At 49.4% G+C, this 10,739-nt stretch overlaps 1 non-coding gene across 1 annotated transcript; it reads right to left on the reverse strand.

The window, feature by feature from the left end:
• Window positions 1–9,223: 9,223 nt before the first annotated feature.
• On the reverse strand, window positions 9,224–9,297 carry TRNAS-GGA (transfer RNA serine (anticodon GGA)). Its single transcript has one exon. It is a non-coding gene; the product is annotated as a tRNA-Ser (tRNA).
• Window positions 9,298–10,739: the final 1,442 nt, after the last annotated feature.

The raw sequence follows: 10,739 nt of genomic DNA on the forward strand, positions 1-10,739 counted from the left end.
ATGTCTCGGGGATGCATTGGGTTGCCTGTACACGAGCACTCCTATGCTCATTCCAATGCCGAGTAATCAGACAGCGAAACGATTTTTGATTCACGCTAGGAATACACAGACACTGCTGCCCTTTGTCGAGTAGAAACCGATACAGCCGAAGTAGTTCACAGCATGTACACAGATGACAGCTGACACACGCTGCACGTTTGTACAGCCAAGAGCGATTTCTGCTTATTGTAGTTACTGCTGCACCCAAAGGCCACACAGTGGTTTCCCAACAACTTTGTCTGAACCGATATCACGTGAATGTTTTTCAGAACTAGCTATAAAATATTCAGATCGTTCTGTAGCAAGTGATACAGTGTGTATTTCTGTGGTTGATTGCCAAGCTTTGTTAATTTTCTGTCCTTTCTGCCATGCAGGGTACACGCGCAGTCACTTCAATACGACGACCCTCCACCTCAAGAACAGCCCTTCCTCAATGATAAGCAGCAAGATTAAATGAAAGCAAAGTATTGCATTCGTAACCAGACGGATACTATGCTTTCCTTTCATTTAACCTCCTCCTGCATTCAAGGAAGCATTGATATGCCCAATAGATGTTTTGTTAACTTTCTTTCGTTGAGTAATGTCTAACATGCAGCATATGTAAGGGCCCACGTATATGTAGTAAAAAGTGCGGCATCTTCGTTGGATATATATACATACATACCTACATACATACGTACATACATACAGGCTGCATATATTAAGCACCAAAGAGAGTCAGGCGCAGGTAACATATTTGAATAAGGTCTCACTGCCATTTGGACACTGTTAGGAATGGCCGTACGGGGTGACAACGTGCCAGCTTTCAGCCCGCTGCACGTGTTCCAATCCGGCCGGACGGGGCGCACTTCGGAGAACTGCGAAAGGCCGGCAGCCACGTGGCGCGCGGTCAGCTCAGGAATGTGGTACTGGGCCGCGCCACCCGGGACAAAGCAGAGTTCTACGAAGCCCTCTGACGTCGGCTCCGGCCCTCTTCACCTGTGTGTATGCGCGGCACGTGTATGTGAGTCATCATCCTCCTCCAACATCCTCGCCGTCCTCCAAAAGGGCGGGTCATCTACGGTGACGTCGAACGGTGACGTCGAACGATGACTGGACGAACGTTTCCGTCCACTGGGACTCAAGGGGGGACCAAGTGCTTATAAGCAGCGGTTGCCGGCTGCTAGAGTGCGCTCGTCGTCGGGAGCTGGTGACTTTGCCTTCGATCTTACTCGCGGTTTCACCGTTAGCTCCGTTGGCCTCAATTATCATTCCGAGAATATTGATCTTGTTTACTTTGGGGATTGCGTTGCAGTCTTGGTTGTACAGGCCGATTTCCTCGTACTCCGGGGGTCCCGTGTAGCTCTTTGGTGGCATGCCTCTGCGCGTGGGCCGGTAAAGGAGTAGTTCGGACTTACTCGGGGAGCATTTGAGGCCCGTTCCTTAGAGATACTCTTCGACTTTGTGAATGGCCGTTTGTAGTGCATTCTTAATTTGGCCATCACTGCCGTGGTCTGCCCAAATCGTTATATCGTCTGCGTATATAGCGTGGTGTATTCCTTCGATTTCCCGTAGTTTGCTGGGAGGACCCAGCATGACTAAGTTGAAAAGGAGTGGAGATATAATTGAGCCCTGGGGGGGTACCTGCACTTCCCTGGGTTCGTACTTCGGAGTCGAGGTCTCCAACCGTCAGGGTGGCTGTGCGATCGTTCAGAAAGTCCATCACGTAGTTGCAGGCTCTTTCCCCCAGGTTCAGATTAGACACCTGTTTCAGGATCGACTCGTGAGCGACGTTGTCGAATGCTTTCTCCAGATCTAGTCCTAGGATGGCTCTGGTGTTTCTTGTCTTGTCGTCAAGGATCTGGTTCTTCAGTTGCAACATGACGTCCTGCATTGACAGGCGGGATCGGAAGCCTATCATGGTGTCGGGGTGGGCTTCGGTCTCTTCTAGATGGCTGTTGATACAGTTCAGGAAGGCGTGTTCCAAGACCTTACCCACGCACGACGTGAGAGGGATTGGGCGTAGTTTCTCCAAACTCAACGGCTTTCCGGGCTTGGTTATAAGGATAGCCTTGGAACCTCTTCCATTACTTCGGGATGCGGCCTCCTCTCCAGCACTTGTTCACATAGCCCGTAAGTTTGGTGACAGATTTGTCGTCTATGTTTTTGAGCGTTTTGTTGTTAACCCTGTCCGGTCCTGGGGCTGACTTGCCGTTGAGTCCTTGGAGTGCCGTTCTGATTTCCGCCTCACTAAAGCCTTCATCTAACTTGGGACTAGGACTGCCAGTGTTCCGGCCATGCTCGACCGTCCTTCGTTGCTGGAAGTACTTGTCGCAGAGTTTCATGACGATTTGCTTCTCGCTCGCCGCCCCTTTCTCTTTGTGCAGAAGTCTCTGCATATCGGCTCTTTGCTTGGATGTGCTTTGGGTTTTGCCCTGCAGGTGCCTCAGCAGTCGCCACGTACTTCTGTTGTGGAGTTGGCCATCCGCGGTGTTGCAGACTTCGTCCCACTGTTGCTTACTCAAGGTATTGCAGTGCTCTTCGATTTCTTTGTTTATTTCGGCTATCTTTTTTCCCAGCTTTCGATTGAGCCACTGGCCTTGCCATCGTGTTTGTATGGATTTCTTGGCTTCCCAGAGGTGGGCGAGGTGACTGTCCATCTTCTCCGTTAGGATTTCGGGAGTGATGGCTTGCGTGGCCTCCCCGACATACCTGGTCAGGTCCGCGGTCCATGTGTCAATGTCACTAATCGGCTTGTTGTCTACTATCCCAGTGCTTGATGAACTTGTCCCAGTCTGTCCATTTGAAGCTTTTGATCTGGGGGGTGTTCCCGCTCAGGGGATCGTGATTTCGATGATCATGAGGTCTCTACCTAGGTCTTCTAGGGTGTTTCTCCAGATAGCCCTCCCAATGTTTTTGATCATTGTTAAGTCTGGTGTGGTATCTCTTGGAACCGAATTACCCATTCGCGTTGAGGCACTCGAATCCGTGATGAGCGTGTATTCCAAGTCTTGCGAGTCCTGCCATAACTGTTTGCCCTTGGTTGTGGTGTGGTCGAATCCCCACGTATGGCACGGAGCGTTGAATGAAATCCCCACCCACTATTAGCGGGTTCAGGCCGCCGAGCTGGGCCGCCTTTTGAGCAGGGAGAGAAAACGCTGCAGTTTTTTGGATGTGTTACTGTATATGTTCAGTATAAAGATGCCATTCTTTTGCGTTCTGTTAGGAATAATCTCTATCATTATATGCTCGGCCTGCGGACGTTTAAGTTCATGTTCTATGGATACTAGGCCCTTTCTGATTAGTGTGGCGATGTCCCTATCGTTTTGGAATTTAGGGACGAGGGCGCGGTAGCCCGGGAAGTTGGCCGACGCGCCCACGGTTTCTTGTAGCTTTATCACATCGGGTTTCGGTTCAATGTTTCTTACGTACTGTTGTAGGACCGGTTTTTTCCTGGCTAGACCTCTGCAGTTTCACTGCCAGACCAATAGCTCTTTATCGTGTCTGGCCATCTTAGAGCCTTAAATATGGAGCTGTTAAGAAACTGGAGCGGTGCGCGGGGGGCGGAACCCTAGCTAGCCAAATTATTCTCGAATGTCTCCTATAGCGTCTTTTGTAGCCAGAATGTTTCGTTAGCACGTTGAGGGGGAGATAGGGTCCAAATCTGAGCCCGTTTAGATGCATAGATCAAAGAGACAATCTCTAAACCGACTTGGATAGAATTTGTAGGATCTTAGATTTAGTCAGGAGAACGCAGTTTTCATGGAGACTGAATAGGAAAACTTACATGTACTATCGATGGACCGCAGGCTAAAGAGCCCTTGACCGACAAATTATTCTCGAATCTCCTCTATGGCGCGTTTTGTAGCCCACATGTTGCGTTGGCAAATTGAGGGGAAAATAGGGGCCGACGCTTAGCCCCAGCTTAGATGAATACGTCAAACACGGAACTCCTATGTACCGTCTTGGATCAAGTATGTAGCATGTTGCATTTAGGAAGAGAAAGGTAATATCGATTGAGGTGGAGTAAGCAAACAGACATTTATTTTATTCATGGAGGGTGAGCTGAAGAACCCTAGAAGGTCAAATTATTCTCGAACCTCCTCTATGGCGTTATACGTAGCCCGCATGTTGGGTTGGCATGTAACAGTGCAAGATAGGGGCCAACTCTGAGCCACAGTTTAGATGCATACGTATTGACACATGTACTTTTCTATCTTCTCCGAGTGACCGGTTTTCACCGTCTACCAAATGTTATCGCACAGCGCAGGACGCGCCTGCATGTATCGGAAGTTTCTGAAATGTTATCGGTGGTTCCATCTGCTGTCTGTCACCGAATATTGCGTAATCTGATTGGATACATGCGCAACGCGAATAGTGTAGAAATCTGTGGAAGACACGCGGGTCCCTACGATTACTGTGGAACGTTCGATGACTGATGTATAAAAGCCGACGCGCTTGACCCGCTTATCAGATTTTCGACGATCGCCCACTATGTTCACCGATACCGTTGCGCTTTAAGTGTAACTTGCTTTTAATGGCACAAGTTCGCTCATTAAAGATTTAGTTTCGCCATTTACAGTGTTGCTAATCTGTTCGTCACAGTCACTACCACGTGACATCTGATGGAGGTGCTAGTGCGTTCATGTATCAAATGCCGCCGCAATGCCGCGATCCAAGCCCGAAACACAAATGACAACACCAACGTCGCCACAAGCCAGCGAGCTAGCCGTAGGCAGCAAGGACTGCTGACTGAATAGGGACCACTTGTAGAGAAGACCGGAGTGTTCAAGCCCAAGTCAGCCACTCCAATGGCTGCCCCAGCGTCCCCCATTCTGCTGCAACTACCTCGGGACCCCGCAACCTTCCATGGACCATCGTCTGAAAACCCAGAAACCTGGCTGGAGACTTAAGATCGAATCGCAACTTTCAACAACTGTGACTCCGACGACAAGCTGTGACATGTATACCTCACCTTAGAAGAGGGAGCCAGAACGTGGTTTCAGAAACGGGAGTCAACCCTGACAACACGGGACCTGTCCGAAGCTGCTTCCTGCGGACCTTTACGAGCGTCGTGCGCAAGGAAAGGGCCGAAGCTATGCTAGACGTCCGAGTACAACTACCCAACGAAAACGTAGCGATCTTCACCAGGGAAATGACGCGCCTGTTGCGCCCCGCGGACCCCGAAATGTACGAGGAAGAAAGGCTTCGCCTGCTCAGGCGTGGCGTCAAGCAATAACGTTTTGCCGGAATAATACGAAATCCACCGAAGACCGTCGAAGAGTTTCTTCACGAGGCCTCGAGCGTCGAGAAAACGATAGAAATACGGAACCGGCATTGCGAACACCGCGCAAGCCCAGCAAATTACGCCGAAGTTCATCATGGGCACCGAAGACCGACGTGGGACCATCAGAGCGGTCGTGCGAGAGGAGCTTCAGCGGAAGTTCCCAACATCCCAGCCTCAGGTTTCCTCGATTGCTGACGTCATGAGAAAAAAATCCAGCGGTCACTGGAACTTCTCGAAGGCAAGCCGGAATCGCCACAGGCCCAGCATGAAGCAATGGCCTACGTCGCCTTCGCCCGCTGTCAAATTACCCTCCGCGCGAGAGCTAGGGCGCTGTAACAACGCAGTTCCGCCATCCAACGCCGCCGCCGCCGCCTCACCCACCCGTCTACCAGCGAAACTAGCCCAGGAAGGCCGACGTCTGGCCCGCCCCCGACCACCGTCTGCTCTGCTACCACTGAATGAATTAATGTTTTATGTTTTATGGCGCAAGGGCCAAGTATGGCCAAAGAGCGCCATGTCCGTGGTAATGACTCCGCAGTGTAATAATGAGTTCGATGAAGTTGGTGTGACGTGGCTGTAGAGGGGCCTTACAAATGGTCACGCTAAAGTGAGTAAAATCTGTATGATAAGATTGTGGCGATGACTTATGACGTGTACTATGAACAGTAAGATGCATTTAAAAAGAGTGATACGATGTGTAAAAATATATAAGGTTATAAGATATGCTAGAGCACTACTGCCTCCTTAGAGCCCTTGAAAAACAAGGGCCTGGAGGCATGTGCTATGCAAAACTGTTATCGCAGTGGCATCCTCTGGAGCGAGGATGCCCTACGAATTTAATGGGCATATAATGTGTAGTACGATGTCATTTAAAAAGTTGAGGACTGCCTTGGTGTCAAAAAGCGGTTCCTTACCAAGAAACATAGCCGGGTGTAGAGGGATGTAATAATGGTAAGCAAGCGGAAAATGTTTCCTTCTCTCCGTTTCGGCTTCCCGACACTCCAGGAGCACGTGGAGGACGGTAAGCCTCTCACCGCACCTACCACAGGTTGGAGGTTCACTTCCAGTAAGCAGATAATTATGGGTGCCAAATGTGTGTCCTATTCTGAGGCGACAGAATAGGACATCTGTTCGCCGAGATCTTGTTGGGGAGGGCCAGAAACCTAACTGTGGCTTTATAACGTGCAGTTTATTATTTATTTCTGCCTTCCACATGCGTTGCCAGTAGGTTTGCAGTTTTTTTCGTATGTAAGTTTTCAGATGTGTGAGAGGTACCAAAGCATTATTATTAACATCAAGGGGTGCAATTGACGTAGCCATCTTGTCTGCCAGAACGTTACCTTCGATTCCCCTGTTGCCAGGTACCCAGCATATGATGATATGCTGGCTATATAGATAAGCTTTGCACAGGTCGGAATAGACCTCAGTAAGTACAGGATTTTTCTGTTTGTAGGGTGACATTAAGGCCTTCACCACACTTAGGGAGTCTGTATATATTACGGCTTGTTGGAGTTTTGATTTCCCTATGTGCTTTACAGCCTACCATAATGCGTAGGCCTCTGCCGTAAAGATACTTGTTTCTGGATGTAGTATATCAGATTCCGAGAAGGATGGACCGACGGCTGCATAGGACACTCCGGCATGTGACTTGGAAGCGCCTGTACAAAACTCTGTGCACAAGTGCTTGTACTGGAGTTGTAGGAAATGCATTCTTATTTCGACCTCTGGAGCGTGTTTTGGGACTTTTAGAAAGGATACGTCACATTCTATCACCTGCCACTCCCAAGGAGGTAAGGGCTTGGTTAGGTGCATTAAGGGAGGCTCGAAGAGTGGGACATGCATTTAATCGCTAAACTCCTTCACACGCAGTGAGAAAGGCTGTCTTATAGACAGACGGTTGCGGAAAAGTGTAGCACACGTCATACCGGTAACGGTATTAAAACATGGGTGTTCAGGAATGGAGGGCACTTTAAGGAAATATGTAAAGCTGATGTATGATCTCTACCAGTGAAGCGGCCACTCATTCGATTCGGCATATTAGCTTTCGATCGGGCTTGTTCTGAAAGCGCCAGTGGCTAGGCGGATACCTAGGTGATGGACAGGATCCAGCATCCCGAGCCCGCTGGATCCAGATCCAGAGCGCTCGGGGCGGCAGAGTTATACACTACGTCCCCATTATCCAATCGTGACCATATTAGGCTCTTGTACAGATTCATTAGACACCCTCTGTCGCTACCTCACGTAGTCGTAGATAGAAGTTTCATTAAGTTCATTGTTTTTAGACATTTTTCTTTCAGATATTTGATGTATGGAATGAAAGTGAGTCTATCGTCAAGTATATTACCTAGGAATTTGTGCTCTTTGTTGATAGGAATTTGTTGTCCACACAGTTCTAAGCAAGGATCCGGGACCAGGCCTCTCTTTCGTGTAAAAAGAACACACGAACTTTTGCTAGGATTGATTTTAAATCCCGTTTGCTCTGCCCATTTTGATACCTTGTTCAAACCATGCTGTACCTGTCTCTCGCACACCGCGAGGTTAGAGGATTTAAATGCTATTTGAATGTCGTCCACAAAGATACAGTAAAAAGTGGCCGGTGGTAATGAAGCACGAAGCGTGTTCTTCACTATAAAGAGCGTGCAGCTAAGCACGCCTCCCTGGGGTACACCAGTTTCTTGTGTAAAAGGACGTGACCGTACATTACCGACTTTTACACGGAATGTACGATTGGACAAATGGGTTTCTATAAGGTTTAGCATGTTACCATGAGTGCCCATTTCTGACAAGTCTCTCAAGATTCCCTAGCGCCACGTTGTGTCGTATGCCTTCTCCATATCGAGGAATATGGATAGGAAAAACTGTTTGTGTACAAATGCGTCATGGATGTTTCCTTCGATGCGTGCAAGGTGGTCAGTTGTGGAGCACCCTTCTCTGAAACCACAGTGATAGGTATCAAGCATGTTGTTCAGTTCAAGGAAATGTATGAGTCTGCGATTAATCATTTTTTCAAATACCTTACAAAGGCTACTTGTGAGGGCTATTGGGCAGTAACTTGCCACTAAGGAAGGGTCTTTGCCTTGTTTCAAAACAGGGACCACAATGGCTTGTTTCCATGCGGTTGGAAGGTATCCCACAGCCCAAATAGTGTTAAAAAGTGCGAGTAGTTTAACTTGCGTGTCATTGTGTAGGTTTTTGATGATTTCATACATTATTCTGTCAGATCCAGGTGCAGAGCTCTTGGATGCGCTCAAGGCAGCTCTAAACTCTGCAATACTAAAAGGACGGTTGTATGGTTCATTCTGACGGCTTTTTCTGATTAAAGGCTTACATTCTTCCATTTGTTTGTGTTTGAGAAAGGATTGTGAATAATTTGTTGAACTTGACACGTTCTCAAAATACTCCCCAAGTGAGTCTGCCTGGTCTTGCAGTGTATCGCCCTGTGTGTTTACCATAGGGAGTGAATATGTTTGGCGCCCTCTAATCCAATTAACCCTGTTCCAGGCTTTGGCGTCATCTCTAAACGAGTTAATACTCGATAAAAGCTTGTGCCAACTTTCTCTTTGGCCTGTCGGCGGGTTCGCCTGCCTTGGGACTTTATTTTTTAAAGTTGACAAGATTCTCAGCAGTTGGAAAAGCGCGCAGCAACCCCCACGCCTTGTTCTGATTCTTACGAGCGAGCCTACATTCGCCGTTCCACCACGGTACACGTCGTTTTCATGCCAAACCACTTACTTCGGATATGCATTTTGATGCGGCATCTATTATGAATGTTGACGTAGTAATTCTGCGGAAACCCGCAAGGTGGAGAGAAGTAAAGAATGAAGGGAAAATGAGACATCCACCTGTTCGTAGCAATTGCTACAAAGGAAACCCATACGGGTTCCTCGAAAGGAAAGCCTCAAAGTTGAAGAAAAATTCGACCTGGTCCGGGACTCGAACCCGGGACCACCGCCTTTCCGGGGCAGCCGCTCTACCATCTGAGCTAACCAGGCGGCTAGCAGATGGCAGGGCGAAGTCGAATTTGTCGACAACACGAAGCAAAGGCAAGTGTTTGACGTAGTAATTCTGCGGAAACCCGCAATTACAGGCCCTGTAATCGGGGTCCTGCCCTTTTTGAAGCGTTCGAGGGAGTCTCGCCGCTCCTTAGGCGCTTGGCGCGCCGTGAGGAAAGGTGTAGCGCCCATTGCCTCTTGTGAGGTGCCGGACACATGCTCTTGCGAGGGAGAAGTTTTCCGTGAGAGTCCTGCCTAGGAAGGCAAGACCCCTGCGCCCACCAGCCGGAAGGTCGATGGGGCTCCCTGGGGGATTTGGCTGCGCCGGCTGTTGCCAGCGCTGGAAGGGGCCGGTGAGGTTGGGGCAGCCTCGACTGCGCCCACCTTCGGGGTCGATGGTCCCTTCTGCTCGGTTGGCGGAGCAGCGCTAGCTGCAACCACCGTGGGGGCAGATGGCGTACCTGCCGACTCACTGCGTGTGGGTCGGGCAGCCACCGGAGGCCGTTGTGACGCTGCCCCCTGACGCGCCACTTCGGCAAAGCTTTTCTTTGGCAGGTATGCTACCCGCCTGCGTGCCTCTTTGAACTATATATTCTCTTTTACTTTGATCGTTACTATTTCTTTATCCTTCTTCCAGGAGGGGCACGACCGCGAGTACGCAGCGTGCTCCCCATCACAGTTTACACAGTGGAGAGTGTTCTCACAAGTTTCAGTGGTGTGTTCATGGGCACTGCATTTAGCACGTGTTTGGTGGCCCCGACAGCTCTGCGAACTGTGGCCGAAACGCTGGCATTTGAAACATCGATGCGGATTTGGCACGTACGGCCTAACACGGAGCTTGATGTACCCGGCCTCAATTGACTCGGGCAGGACACTTCAACCAAAGGTGATTATTAAGTGCTTCGTCTGAATCTCTTTACCATCTCGCCTCATTTTAAATCTTCTGACATTGATCACATCTTGTTCGCTGAAGCCCTCCAGGAGCTCCGCTTCAGTCAGCTCAAGCAAATCATCATCCGACACAACACCGCGGCTAGTGTTCATTGTACGGTGCGGGGTTACTGTTATGTGGGTCTCCTTGATGACACTAGCTTCGGTAGTTTGTCATATTGTTTCTGGTCGCAAAGCTCCAAGAGCAGGTCACCGCTTGCCATCCTCGACGCCTTGTAACCTGGACAAAAACATAAGTCAAGGACTTTGACACAAGGAATGGTGACATGGTTCGCATTGGTTTGTCTGTCTTTTCAGAGTGAATAACGTGAAAGCAGGGGAGTTTTGGATTTGGCGTCCGAAAAACTGGAATAAATCTTCGGTGCGCCCTCGTTTTTGAGGGCGATCAGGAAGTGGGGGGAAAGAAGTTTCCATGAAAATACGAAAAAAATTCGGCAACAGCGCTGACCGCCCATCACGGAGCCCAACGAGGTGACGCGGCAGAGCTTGCG

The sequence above is a fragment of the Dermacentor albipictus genome, unplaced genomic scaffold (genome assembly GCF_038994185.2).
Source record: "Dermacentor albipictus isolate Rhodes 1998 colony unplaced genomic scaffold, USDA_Dalb.pri_finalv2 scaffold_77, whole genome shotgun sequence".
Taxonomy (NCBI): Eukaryota; Metazoa; Arthropoda; class Arachnida; order Ixodida; family Ixodidae; genus Dermacentor; species Dermacentor albipictus.